At 45.8% G+C, this 15,283-nt stretch overlaps 1 long non-coding RNA gene across 1 annotated transcript; it reads right to left on the reverse strand.

The window, feature by feature from the left end:
• Nucleotides 1-9,130: 9,130 nt before the first annotated feature.
• LOC135981074 (uncharacterized) lies at nucleotides 9,131-13,113 on the reverse strand. The gene is made up of 3 exons (XR_010598046.1): nucleotides 12,942-13,113; nucleotides 11,194-11,276; nucleotides 9,131-10,710 (listed from the first exon to the last, which is right to left on the reverse strand). It is a non-coding gene; the product is annotated as an uncharacterized LOC135981074 (long non-coding RNA).
• Nucleotides 13,114-15,283: the final 2,170 nt, after the last annotated feature.

Genomic DNA, 15,283 nt, shown 5'->3' on the forward strand with positions numbered 1-15,283 from the left:
GCGAACTAAGCTCACACTCAGGCCTTTTATAAGGCCCAGATGTCCATTAATCTGTCTCCTGACCCTCCTTAGTCTCACCCCTCAGGCTGGGAAGTAGCTCATGATGGCACAGGTGTGGCCGGTCCCATCTCCCCTTAAAGGGGCCAGTCATTCTGTGACAGACGATGAGTGTTGTGTGGGCAGCTGAGCGAGCTGAAATTGAGGCAGTATGACGTCCAGCATTGAATGACGCTCTCAAGGCATGAATTGCTTAATAAATAATAATCTATGGAGATATACCTATCTCGTAGACAGGGCCGGCTCCAGGCACCAGCCGAGCAAGCTGGTGCTTGGGGCGGCAGCTTGTAGGAGGCGGCATTCCGCCCAATCCTAGGGCGGCACGGACACATTGTTTTTTGTATGTGTTGTTACGCTCCGGCTGCCCTGTAGGGGGCGCCAGCACAGAGGATGGGAGCGCCCTGCAGCAAGCCTGAGAGGGCAGCCCGCGTCCTTCCCTCCCAGCCGACCAGAGCAGCGCAGAGCCCAGGCGGCGGGGGCCACATGGCAGCACCCCGCTGAAGCCCTGGCCGCCCCCCTTCTCTCTCTCTCCCCCCTGCAGGTTTGTTTGTTGCTTTGCCGTTCTGGCCGCCCCGGGGTTTTTATTTGTATTTGCTTGGGGTGGCCGAAAAGCCAGAGCCAGTCCTGCTCGTAGAGCTAGAAGGTCATCAAGTCCAGCCCCCTGCCTTCACTAGCAGGACCAAGTACCGATTTTGCCTTAGATCCCTAAGTGGCCCCATGAAGGATTGAACTCACAACCCTGGGTTTAGCAGCCCAATGCTCAAACTACTGAGCTATCCCTCCTGTTGACTGTCTGACTGGTATGCACCATGCACTTTCAGCAGCTTTGCGCTATGCTGCACAGAGCAAAATTGAATTGCTGCTACAGCTGGCTTGAATCTCTGGCTTCTTGGATACCTGCAAGTCTCAGCTTGTTGGGGAACTCCCTGGTGAATAAGTCCAATGGCTCCCTAGCTTCAGTGTCTATGACCAGCTCTGCCAGATCAAAAGATAAATCAGAGTGGAAGAGAGCCCCAAACAACTGCTCAGATGGGCTAGGGATGAGTGCCTCTTGCAGGGAAATAAAGGCAGCCTACCCACATGGACATGTTGGACTATACCCAGGGTGGGTGGCTCGGGGGATTGGCACAGCCAATTTGCCTCTAGGTCAGTAATTCAAATCTAGCCTAAATCACCAGGGTCTGGTAGTTATTATCATTCGCTGACTCCCGTGTGAAATAAATGGTTGGTTTCAGTCCAGTGCCCAAACGCAGACAGCAGCCTCTGCACAAATTCTGATCCACTCTATCACCCAGCACGGGGGTCTCGTTACAATGGGTTGGGAGATGCCCCAGCATGCAGGAAACTTGTGCTGCTCCTGTTTGATAGGTAAGAAAAATACTTCATTCTCTAGGGCTGGTAACATGGCATCTCTCATGGGCATAGGAGTCGTAGCAAAGGCGCATACCAGGAATTTGGCACGAACAGCCCAATCAAGGTCTCACTGCCATCCATGGTTGGGCTCTGCTGATTTCAGTGAGATAAGGCTTCGTCCGAAATGACCAAGATGCATTTAAAAAGAACCCTGTGTTCCTGAACGTGATTGATCAAAGTCAATGAAGAAATTTGCAACAAGCGAAGAAGACTACGTGCCAGATTCTGATCTTGGAACTCCACTGTAAGTGTGTAAAAACAGGCTAGCAAATGGGAGGTGACTCAGACATTGGCTGTGTTAAGGGGATTTGAAGGGATCGGCTCAAATTGGTAGAGACCAAAACTGACTGACAGTTTGGGGTTTTTTAGGTATCTTACATTAAATGACTTGGTCTCAGACTAGCTCTCATGGGGCAAGCGTCCATGCCACAAACCCCCTCTACTATTGGCAGGCTAAGTAGGGAGGCCAAAGAATGAGTGAGCACAGAACCACATTAACCTCTCATCCCTACAGATGGGCTTTTCAGATGAGGTTTGAGGCACATGTGTGGATCAATCTGGGGTGTGGAGTTGGTTGAAATTTTTCAACCAAAAACTGGGGAGAGGGAGTTGTAATTCTCAATGAGAACCTGACAGAGTGGTTGGCCCTTGAAAGAGAAATGGGACCAGCCATACCTGTGACACACTTAGCTCACCTCCCCAGGTGGAGAAAATGAGCAATGTCACACGACAGGCAGATCATGTGATTAAATCAGGCCTTTGAAGTGTAGCTAGGAGAATTCTGTGGAGAACTCGGAGAGTCAAGAAGGACTCCAGGTAGAAAGCCTTGAGCGTCACAGCTTGATCACATGTAAGGAGCACCTCAAAGAAGCCCAGGCAGGACTGACATGAGAACACATACCCTTGGGGGCTGTGACCAGTTTGAAATTGGGGTGGAAGACTTTTATGTTCCATGTCTATTTTGAGGTTTTCTTTTGATGACTTAGCCAGAGGGCTTAGTTATTTCTCCACCCAAATAGGAGAAATAGGAGGCCAGCAGCGGGTCTGGGCTGACAGAGGAGAAACTTAAAGCCATGTTTAGCCTGTAGCCAGATGGGGTAGCTGGTGTTAAAGGGAAATCTTGAAATGAATCAAAATAAGAACTTTTGTTTTGGTTTGAATTGAAACTATTCAGTTTTTTGAAAACTGGGAAACTTTTTTCTCCCCCTCCCCCTTTGCCTTTCCTGATGCTGAATGCTGTGGAGTAGATACTGCCTAAAAGTGTTGTTTAGATCCCTTTTTTTCCCATTCTGTAATTCTTCAAAGCTTCCCTAATTCTGGAAAAGTGACAAAGTAGCACATTCACAAAGTTAAAGAACCTTTGAGAAGTTACAGAATGGGAAGGCGCGGGGGAGAGTACCCTGGGTGGTGGTCACCGTGTGCAATAGCAAAAAGGGGGAACATTTAATTCTGAAAATTCAACACACGTTGTGGGGACAGGAGAGAGCGTTGCACTTTGATTCCAGCAGAATGAAGACAATGAAATACCAGATATTTCATGACCTTATTTTTCCTAGCCCCAACTCTAGTCTGGGGGAAGCTGGCACTGCCCGTGGGGGTGATGTATCTGCCATAGGGAGGGGACTGAGACCTTTTCTCTTCCCTCCAGGGCTACCATTCCAGTGACTTTCTCCAGCCCTCCTCTAGTTTTGAAATTAAACAAATTAAGAAAACGTTCAGTGGCAATGAGATGACTCAAAGGAATAACAGTCAATGAAATGAACCTAGGAAAAAGGCCAGCAGGCTTAGAATCAGAAATGGAGGGCTGGAAGGGACCTCGAGAGCTCATCTAGTCTAGCCCCTGTGCTGAGGCAGGACCAAATAAACCTAGGTCATCCCTGACTGGTGTTTGTCCAGCCTATTCTTAAAATCCTCCAGTGATGAGGATTCCACAACCTCTCTTCGTAACCTGTTTCAGAGCTTAACTCCCCTTTATAGTGAAGATTTTCCTGATATCTAACTGAAATCTTTCTTGCTGAAGATCAAGTCCATTACTTGTCCTACCTTCAGTGGACATAGAAAACAACAGATCACCATCCTCTATAACAGCCCTTTACATATCTAAAGACTATTATTATCAAGTCCCCCCTCAATCTTCTTTTCTCAAGACTAAATATAGCAAATTATTTTACCCTTTCCTCAGAGGTCAGGTTTTCTAAACCTTTGATAATTTTTGTTACTCTCCTCTGGACTGTCCACATCTTTCCTACAGTGTGGCACCCAGCATTGGATGCAGTACTGCACCTGAGGCTTCACCTGTGCTGAATATTTCCATGGTTACCTCCCATCTCTTGCATTCAACAGTACTGTTAATGCACCCCAGAATATTAGCAACTGCATCACATTGACTCATCATCAATTTGTGATCCACTATAACCCCCAGATCCTCTTCAGCAATCCTATCATCTAGACAATTGGTCCCCATTTTGTAGTTGGGCGGTTGATCTTTTTCCCCCTTCTCAAGTGAAGTACTTTGCACTTGTCTTTATCAAAACACTAAAGGGGGAGGGATAGCTCAGTGGTTTGAGCATTGGCCTGCTTAAACCCAGAGTTGTGAGTTCCATCCTTGAGGGGGCTATTTAGGGAGCTGGGGCAAAAATCTGTCTGGGAATTGGTCCTGCTTTGAGCAGGGGGTTAGACTAGATGACCTCCTGAGGTCCCTTCCAACCCTGATATTCTATGAATTTCATCTTTTTTATTTTAGACCCACTTTCTAATTTGTCCAGGTTGTTTTGAATTCTAATACTGTCCTCCAGAATGCTTGTTATAAGCATGCTCTCCACTCCATTATCTAAGTCATTAATGAAAACATTGACTAGTACTGGATCCAGGATTGACCCCTGTGGGACCTCACTAGATGCACCATCCCATTTTGTTAGTGAACCATTGACAACTACTCCTTGAGTATGATCTTTCAACCAGTTGTGCATCCACCTTATAGTAACTTCATATACTCCCTCACTTCCCTAGCTTGCTTAGGAGATTATCATATGGGACCATGTCAAAAGGCTTAGTAAAATAGAGAGATCATCCTTTGATGGAAGGGAAAGGAGAGCCCATTGAGAGCAAAGACACTAGAGCCATCTGCAGAGGCTATTTGTATGTATTTGTAGATGTTTGGAACCAGTTGTCTGGTTGGAATACTAATAAATACAAACCCAGGAAGGGCTAGTAAACAAGTTTGAGGGAGGAGAGGGCATGGTCTTGTGGGTTAAGTCTTCAGCTTGGGAGCCCTGGCTTCAATTCCCAGTTCTACTACAAAGTTCCTCTAACCTTGGCCACACCTATGCCTTGGTTTCCTGTCTGTAAAATGGGATATTGATTCTGTCTTGCCTATTTAGATTGCAAGTCCTTCAGGAGAAGGATTGTCTCTTGCTATGTGTCTATACAGTACTTGGCCCAATAGGCCCCTATTCTCTGTCTAGACCTCTAGGTGCTGTTGTAATAAATCAAAATTATAATAATGCCAGGCTAAGCTAAACCTTGGTATATGGTAAGCAGGAATAACTCTACCAACCTCAGTGGAGAAGCACCAGCTTACAGCTGATCTCAGTTAGACCCACTATCTCAATGGGAGTCTGGCCTTTAAATACCTCTTAAGGATTTGAGCCCAATTCTGATTCTATTGAAGTCAAAGGGAATCTTACCATTGACTAAAACAGGAGAATGGTTAAGCCAACGCAGAGCCTTTGAAACTCCCAGCTCTAAAAATTAGGTCATATTAGAGAGGACTGTTCCATGGGTTGTAAAGATTAGGCTTGGGTCCTCCTAGGTGTGGTGGTTTGTAGCTCGGTCTTGCTCAGCGCTGAGCAATCCATGCCAAGTAGATGTTATATTCTAAAGGCCAAATATTCCCGGGTGTCTAGGTGCTTACCTGAGATTTTCAAAAGCACCTCATGCCTATTGATTTCAGTGGGTGGTGGGATTTTTTTAAGTCAGGCACCTAGTGAGATTTTCAGAAGTGCTTATAATATACAGAGGTATACCTATCTCATAGAACTGGAGGGGCCCTTGAAAGGTCATCAGGTCCAATCCCCTGCCTTCACTAGTAGAACCAAGTACTGTCCCTGACAGTTCCCCCCCTCACCAATCCCTAAATGGCCCTCAAGAACTGAATTTACAATCCTGGGTTTAGTAGGCCAATGCTCAAACCACTGAGCTCTCCCTCCCCTTGAGGTGCCTAAATACTAAATACTGTCTGTAAGACTTTTTGAGTATCACACACTGTAAGGATGGGTCTGATTGTTCCACTTAGGGTTACTCACTGGTCCAATATTATCAGGACCACCAGGATGTTCTTAAGATCCCACAACCCATGTGCAGGACAGTCAACGCCTAACATAATTTCAGGGGGGCCAGTGAAACACAGGTGGGTTGCCTTGCTGTTGTGTTAGCTGGTCATTGCATGGTGCCATGACCTGTTGACACAACCTAGTGCGACACGTCCTAGGGGTACCCAGGGTTGTGAGGCACCTCACTACCACCTACCCTTAGCATTAGGGAGTTTTCTCTGTGCCTGCCGTGGATCTGTTCCCTGAAGCCACCGGCCTCTGGCAACACAAGCACTGCGTGCCAGGCCTCTAGGGTGACCAGACAGCAAGTGTGAAAAATTGGGACGGGGTGGGTGGTAATAGGTGCTTATATAAGTAAAAGCCCCCAAAATTGGGACTGGCCCTATAAAATCAGGACATCTGGTCACCCTACAGCCTCGCTTTCTCTGTACAGGTTAGCAATAGGCACGCTCCAACCCCTGAGACCTCCGAGCAACCCTCTGCAGGGTCCAGCCCCTGTTCCATTGGATGCTCTCAGAACTCTTTGATCCGCTACTGCCAAAGGAATAGAACACCCCAGCTTGTAAGATTCAATTCTGGAGCATCGCTTTGCTTAACCCCCGGCCCTTATTATTCTTTCCAGGATATGGATATAAGTTTAGCAAAGAACAGAGATTCAAGTTAGTGAGTACGGACAATGGAAACAAAGGGTGCCATGTAAAACAAAATCACAACGTGCCTTCTAGAGCCTAAACTTAACTAACACGGCACTCGCTTGTCTGCCCCAAGTTCTAGCTGGTGGGAAAGCTTCCCCCAGCATTTTGAACTGGTTTGATTGAGACCCCGTCTCATAAGATCAAGCCCACTGGCAGCCTGTCATCCCAGAGTGAAGGAATAATGAGGGGTTGATCTGTACCCAAAGTATAGTTCAAAAGTTCAGTCTTACCACTAAATAGGATTAACTCCTGCTGTTTCGTGTTTTTTTTTTTTCTCCAGCCCCTTTCATCTGTTGATTAGTATTTGGTTCAGAAGGTAAGTGGGTGTCCTTTGTAAACCATACAATGCTCAATTGGCATATGACCCGCTCGAGTGAGATAAGCATCTCTTCCCCTCTGCCTGCTAAGAGGTACGCAGATTATCTTTTGGGGACCTGTCTTAACTCACAGACCTAGAGTAGGTAATCTTTAGTGTGTGTGTGTGGATATACACACAACTCTTCATGTATTTTCTGTACATACATCTTGCAATGATTACAATGACCAGGGTGGCACAGACTTTCATTAGAGAACTTGGTGAATCCAGTCGCACACAGCCACTTAAATGTGGTGGTGTCATAAATCTGTCTTCAGAGGTGACAACTCCAGTTACCTGTGGTAGATGGCAGATCATAGTATTGAGTATGCACAGAGCAAGGGGACAAGACCGGCTGATTAACTGGGAGTAAGTTTGACGGGGAAGGCAAAGGAAGCAATCTTAAAGGGCCTAGATCAGCAGAGCATGGCTAGTTACCAGAGTTGGGCAGGAATTGGCTATTCTGTTTTGTGGGAAATTCTGTGACTTTGAAAATTTGGTAACCCTGAAGCAGAACAAAAAGCACTTCCAAATTCTCACTAAACAAAATGCCAAACATTCATGTTGGGTCAACTGCAACACTGAAATCTTCTGTAAAATTGAAATCTTCAGTTTTGACTCTGACCTTCTTAAAAATGAACATCTCAGTGAATTTCACTGTGAAAAGCCATCTTCGAAAAATCAAAATGTGGAACCAGGACACATTGACATAATTAAAACGCTTGGCTCTTTTCTTTTTCTTTTTTTTTGACAAAATTTTCCAAAGTGAGATTGACACACTTCAGTTTTTACGAAAAATGTATTTTTCATCTAAAACTGCTTTGATAAATTTCCAGCTGGTTCAGTAATACTAGCCTACCTTGGAGTGGAGTGATTAACTTGGCCACACAAGGCCCAATGGGAGTTTTCCCAGTGACTTTAAAAGAGCAGGGGTAGACTCTCTTTTGAGGTAAGTCAGTTCTGACATGGTACATGTACAGCCTCAATAACTAAACAAATAATGTAACATTTCCTCATATCCGTGACACTGCACAGTCATTGACTGACTGTAAATGTGGGGTGTATACTGGGTGACAGCTGTTAATAAGCTAGAGGAAAATTGGACATAAAGCCAGCAAGAGCCACTTCAGTGACAACGTCAATTTATATATAAATGTTCCAGATGTTTCCACCGATTTTTAAATCGCAGCCTGATTTTGATCCTCTGGAGTATTTAGAAAAATGTGTGGAACCGTGCATACCAGCATCTGACTGGCTAACAGTTCTGTCGACCAGCGTGATTCTTATGGAACAATTGCATGGGTTGGGACATGTAGTGACATCAGATGGAAAACTTGGGGTGCCTTTTTTGTATTGAACCTATTGTCTAGCAAACTAGAAGTCCTTCCTATTTGGTTAATGGGTCAGCAAACTGTGTTGCTTTAATGGTTAATCATTTACCCGCATTGTTAAACAAGTAAACCCACTCCGATAATGTTCTGTGCCTGCAAAGCACGTGAGATTGAATTCACAGCAGGGATCAGAGAAAGTGATTGAGACAGTAAGAATAAGAGGATAAAAATCAGACTTTTTTTGAAATGGTGGAAGCATCTGGAGAACTTATTTATATAATTACACGCAGACAATGGCAAACCATTTTCCTAAATGCAAACTAAGATCAAGTTGCTCTGTCTCCACTGGCCCATCTAATACCACCCAAATGAGTGTCTGCATGTTGGCTTGGAACCTTCATTCCAACCACTTGTAACTGACTAGCTGTGGAGAGGGTCATGATTTCATAGCAGTTCAGAAATTCATGGTCTTTGTCAGTGTTGCAGTTCAGGCAACTACATTTGTATTTCTCCTTTGTGGTCCAGCAAGGGAGGGTTCTCCAGGCTCCCAGCTCCTCAGCCATGACCTCTCTTGGGCAGAAAACTGTCTCTCTCTCTCTTCTGACCGGGGTTTTTCCAGGCTGCACAGTTCACTAACGACACTGTGAATTCCCCAGCAAGTCAGACTGCCTAAGCAGGCCTGCTTTGCTTTCTCCTCAGAAGCTATAAACCATGTATTTGCCCCAGTTAGAAGTCATCACACTCCCTTTTCTAAGTGCATTTATTTTTAAGGTGAAAGCATTACAGAGAAAATATATTAAACAATAACAGAACCTGCAGGCATGCAAGTGATCTTACCAGAGATCACCCCTACGCCAGGCAGGGCTTCAGCAGGTGATCAGTCCTTCAAACCCCACACAGCAGGTTTTCTGTGGTTAAAAGCTCATAACACTTACGTTCAGAACAAACACCCCCATGAATCTGAGTGTCATTTCTTTCTGCCATTTGGATCTTTGGTGTTGGGACCCTGGGAACAGATAATTAGCAGACAGTCATCCTCTCCTCAGACTGTAGTTTCAAAGGGCTGGGTTTTTGCATAACTGGAGGTGGGCGGGTGGAGGGGGGGGGGTGCTTGTATTCACCTCCCCTTAGATATTTCCCAGGAAATTCACTTTGCAGGTGTTGTCCCAAGAGTTCATTCTAATCTACCACAATGTTCAGTTTATGCCTTTGATCATGCAGGTCCACAATACTACATAATCTTTGCATTTAACACTGTGGACTCCAAAAATAAAATCTATTGAATAAGATCTCCCAAAGATACTACAGTAAATTGCCATATATGGCAGTCAGTACCTCTTGTTGCGGCTGGTTGGAGTCTACGGTTGTCAGAAGGGACAGAACTCAAAACACAGGTCCCTTAACTTCTGATCCAGCAGTGGGATATAGGACTGGGAGTCAGGGGACCTGAGTGCTAATCCTAAATGCCATTGACTTTTAGTGTGACCTTGGATAAGTCCCTTAATTAGCCATTTTAACAGCTACACAGGGACATGGATGATTCTCCATCACTTTAAATAAAGATTGGATGACTTTCTAAAAGATGTTCTCTCAATCAGTACAGCCAGTGACACTAATGAAGTAAAGCCAGGGTGACACCATGGTTGTGAGCCAAACTGGTCTCTGTTCATTTTGATCTTTCTTTGCCCTATAACTTAGAAATGTCAGGTAATTAAAATTGTACCTAAGTGACTTAGGCACCAATGACCTATTTTTAAAAGTGACTTAGGCACAAAGGAACTTAAATTTCATTAAGGCTTCTAAGTGCCCAAGGCTCAGTTCCTCAAAGGTATTTAGGTGTCTGACTCCCATTGGATTTCAGTGGGAGTCCGGTGCCTAAATACCTTTTGAAGCTCTGCATCCAAGTTAATTTGGACTAGATGACCTCCTGAGGTCCCTTCCAACCCTGATATTCTATTCTATTTCTGAAAATGGGACTTGGACTCTCAACCCACACCAGGTGTGGTTGAAGATTTTTACCCAATGATTATCGCATTTGGGGAACCTCTTATGCCATGAAAATTAAACTCAACCCTTTCCTCTTACTTCTCTCCACTTGGTATATTCAATGACTCTCCTGTCAGCCCAGTGATCATCTTCTCAAACTACACCCAGGAAACACCGCGGCATCAGACGTTGCCACCAAGTGAAAAGTTGAAGACGTGTCTCGGACAATAGTCCGGATGAGAAATGTTCAGAGGAAATCTCGAAACACTTGGGTCTCCATACAGTCACACTTCAAGTCCACTCTGGCACAATAGTTCACTGATCCCATTGGCTGACAAAGTTAGCATTGGCACTTCAGAGCATTCTATAAAGACGTAGTGTTTGTTCCTGTGCCGCAAATACTCTGTTAGCTGGGAAGTGCGTCTAGCATTTTAGAAGGCAGGTGGCAAACTTTGAAGTGAATGTCTCCTTCAGGGTTGGAGAGGGAAGCTAACAACTTGGCCTCCCCAGCTTTCTTTGTTGTCAAGCAGCGAGTACTCTCCCTGCAAGAGGACGGAGAAAGAACATGGTCTTGAGCAGAGAGCAAAGGATCAGGGGTGGAAGCCACAAAGCTTGAGACATTTTTTAGCCTTTGTCTTCACTGGGGGGGGTGGGGGAGGAGAGGGGTGGGCGCAGGGCGGGGGAAGGTGTGCTGTTAGTTTGAGTTAAAATCCCAGTGATGATAAGGCAGTTTGTAGTCTTAATATGAATTAGCAGCTAAGGTTTAAACCCTTGACTTCCTTAGAGTTTAATTCAAGTGAAAACTGCAAACTGCCTTCTCTTTATTAGGATGTTTAACTCCCGTTAGTTAAACAGAGATAAGAACTTAACTTCATCCTAATGAAGATGCACCCTTAAAAGGGGGATACTAAGATGAAATGGAGACTGTTGTAAAAAATGAGTTCATGTAGATTGAGGTACTACGCCTGCCTTTGAGTCCTCTGACATTTTGGGGTTTTTAAAAAAAATTAAGAACATTGTATTACCGTCCCATTTTTCTCTCCCCTGGTGAGAAGACACACGCTGTCCAATGCAGCCAGTAAACCATGGTTTCTCCATTATACTTAGGCTTGGAAAGATAAGATTTTTATCAGTAAACATTGATTTCACTGTATGCACAAACTATGAGAAAAGATTTCCAGTGAGGATAGACATTTACAGATAGACAAAGTAAGAAACATGCTTGACCTCATTAGTGTGATTTTTAAGGTTATTTACTTGATATATCTGGACAGCTGATGACAATTTGTGCTTTAACCATTAGAAAGCTTTAACGTTTTGAATCCCAATATCTCTGGTCATTAAGTAATTGTCAGTCACCCTCATAACTGAAAATTTCAAGTGAATTAAAACTGGGGGGAAATTGCTTAAAACCCATAACTTTGCCCAACTGTGAAAACTGAAATAATTTTTAAAATAAATGGCACTGTTATCTACTGAAATGATAAGAAAATCAAATTCTGCCAATTCTACTGCTACTGATGGTAGGTGTTACTCAGAATGGTTTTAGGTAGACGTTTCAGACAAAGGGTGGAGTTGACACTGTTCCTTTAAAATGTGGTTTTTATTCTGAAATTGTGACTTTTTAAAAGTAGTATTTTGGAGTTCCACGGTACCTGTTTCAGTGATTTTTTTCCCCCTCCCACCCATCAACTATGCTCTTTTTACAAATAAAACCATGTCTTGTTAGTTAAGAAACAAAACTGTCAGCTTGGCAAATTCAGCTGGGCTTTGCGTCAAGCTTGGTTCTTTCTTTCTCATTCACCGTCACCAGTAAAGGCACTGCAGACCAAAATAAACCCTCCGTTACACCCCATTGTCTCCAATCATCCTCCCCCTCCTCCCCCGCACGTAAGCCCTATTGCAACCACATTGTCTTTAGCATGAATCAATGCTATTGATGATGCACAAAAATGAATAAAATCCAGGTACTTCTCCCATTGCTGGAGTGGTAAAAATTAGTCTGTAATCTGGCCCCTGTCCATTCACATTTGCTGGATAAGATGCTGACGCTCTTACATAGTCACTTTACAAAGCAAAATCTCATTATAAAACACTGGCCAATGGTGCGTAAAGAGGGGCCAATGGACTTGTGATTAAGGAGCATAGCTGGGAGTTGAAGCTCTCTCTCAAACTTTGTGTGACCTTGGGCAAGTCACCTAGTCTATATGGTGCTTTCGCACCAGCAGGGGTGTATGTTCTACTACACGTCGACTGGCCTGTGTGAATCCTGCTGGTGTGCAGTTTTGATGACGTTTTCATCTGGATGGTTTCCTGGGTCTAGGCTCTATGGTCCCGTCTCAGGGCGGGTACTGTCATGAGAGACCTATGTTCGAGTCCCTGTTTCAAGGGGGAGGTGGAACGCTCTGCTGTGAATGGGGTAGAGCAGGGACTTGACACTGGGTGTGCCCCAGACACTGCTTTAACCACCAGACTCTAGAGTGTGAGAATCTCTCACACACACACACACATATATATCAGAAGTGGCCAAAGAACCCTGGGCCCCAAGAAACTTCCTGCATTGCAAAGCTCAGATTTTGATCCAAACTATATATCATGACTATTCTATTAGCTAGGGAAAGGGTCAGTTTTCCTTCCAAGGTGGCATGAAGACCAATGTTGAACGCTCACACGTTACTGCCAAACAGAATTGCCATCCTGCAGGCAGCTCTAAGAACTCGGTTTTGTCCCTTCGCCTGTGCCACAACACACAGGATCCCAATCTTTCACTTACTGTTTCTTCTCTCCGAGGGGGAGGGGAGAGTCGGTATGTAGCTCACAGTTGACTTTCAGTTCTGTCCTTCCTATATTTGCCTTTTCAGTTCAATGTCTGGCTGCCTGTAGGCATGGAATTAGGAACACTTTCCGATGCATACACCGCAGACAATGAGCAACGGTGCCCTAGTCCAACGGGTTGCCCGGTAACAGGGTCACACCACAACACTAGCTGTGTGTATAGTCTCGCAGGACTGTTGGTTCGGTGGGGGAAATGTTTGTCCAGCATTCTGACTTTCACACTGGACAATTTTCCCCCCCATGGGACTCTCATTTCCTGCCCCCTGCCCACCACTCAAAGGAAAATGACATTATCCCAGATCGAGGGGGGGTGGGGGGAGAAATAAGCACAAATCTTTGCCAGGTCACACTAATAATGAAACCTAGTTCTTATATGATGGTTTTTTTATCAATAGATCACAAAGCGCTTTACAAAGGTCGGTATTATTAGCCCCACTTTACAGATGGGGAAACTGAGGCACAGACAGGCAGTGATTTGTCCACGGTCACCTGACAGGCCAGTGGCAGAGCCTGAAGTCCCCATCCAGTGCTCTAGCCACTAGGCACCACTTCACTGGGGCTATTCCTCACAACAGTCTGGATTTTTCTTCAGAGAAGTCCATGGAGTTATTCCAACTAGAAGCGGTATAAATGGAAAGAGCCTTGGCCCTCTGTCTCTTCATCTGAAGTACTAATATTGAAAGGGTTGCCGGAGCTGCATTCTCAATGGTGAACTGAAATCCTTTCCCAATGATAATGGGCCAACTTCTTCCTGCAGATATGCGTGACGCTCCCCAGTGAAAACAGTGGGTGTTGCCTGAAACTGGGCACTTCCCTACCAAAGCAATGGTCCCACGAAGGCAGAATAACCAGCCAGCTGACGATATCCCTGTCATTGGAGTTCCCAGCTGGGAGAGAGCTGGCATGGCTGGTTCCACATCACCTCCCGCTCACAGCCCTCAGTACAGAGCCGGGGAAAGGCGCACCCTTGCGTTTCAGTGATCCCAGCCTGCTGGGACAGCCCCCGAGGGCCAATGCGCCTGATGCCAGTTAGAGCAGCCCTGGAGGTACCTTGAGTTGTGCTGGGCTCCAAATTGGATCAGGGAGCACAAGGGTGGCTGAGAACCACCTCTCTATCCAGAGCCGGCTCCAGCATTTCTGCCGCCCCAAGCAAAAAAAAAAAAAAAGCCACGATCGCGACCGGCAGTGGCAATTGGAGAAAAAAAAAAGCCGCGATCGGCAGTGGCAGTTCGGCGGCAGGTCCTTCGCTCCTAGAGGGAGTGAGGGATCTGCCGCCCCCGAATTGCCGCAGGTGCCGCCCCTCTCCCTTGGCCGCCCCAAGCACCTGCTTGTTAAGCTGGTGCCTGGAGCCGGCCCTGTCTCTATCTCCTCCCCATGTATTGAAAAGCAGATTTTGGCCTTTGCTAAATAAATAGTTAAGTCTGTGGAACTGCCTGAAATCCTCAACAGGATTGGGTTTACTGTCGGGTTGATTCTGATCAGCGTTTGTTATTTCGATTCCAGTAGCTTCCAAATTGCACTCGACGCTTTCCGAACAGCGGGGATCGCCAGGTCCTTCTGAGCCTGATGCTGGCAGAAATCAGGAGCAGCTTCACTGAAGGCACTAGTTAGATCTTTGGAGCAGGGGCCATCTTCCTCTCCTGTGTTTGTACCGCACCTAGCGCAATGGGGTGCTGGTCCATGGCTGGGGCTCCTAATCACTATGGTAAAATAAATAAAAGGGTGCCGAACAGGTGTGAGATCAGCATCAGGCTCAACATTTTTAAACCGAGGGTGGAATTTACCCCATCTCAGGATGTTCTGTACCTCCTAGACCCCACATTCTAGGGTTAAAAAGGGGCTTCATGTGATCCAAAGGGTCTTTCACAAATCCTCTGCCCTGGGATGACTTTCACCCCAAAACCATCCTGGTCCTGATTCTCCACCAGCCTCCCGCTCGTGTTGTCATTGACACCAGTGCCAAGCGAATGTACAATGATCTGGCCACGTTGCACGTCCCTAAGTGACTGCGCCAGGGGCAAAGCCGCAGAGAACCAGAGGCCCGGGTTCCCTCTGTCGCTGGGTTCCCATTGTGTGTGTGTGTGTGTGTGTGTGTGTGTGTGTGTGTGTCAGCATGCCAACCACCCATAACCTGTAAATCATTGTCAACGCACACACATATTAGGCCATAGTTCAGGGACTAACTAATGAAGCATCCCCTCTCAAACATGGCATCACGGCCCTGATTTATACCCTGGGGGCCCTCCGCTGCCTCTGCAGAACAATCCAAGGGAAATCCCT

This window comes from Chrysemys picta, chromosome 2, assembly GCF_011386835.1.
Source record: "Chrysemys picta bellii isolate R12L10 chromosome 2, ASM1138683v2, whole genome shotgun sequence".
NCBI lineage: Eukaryota > Metazoa > Chordata > Testudines > Emydidae > Chrysemys > Chrysemys picta.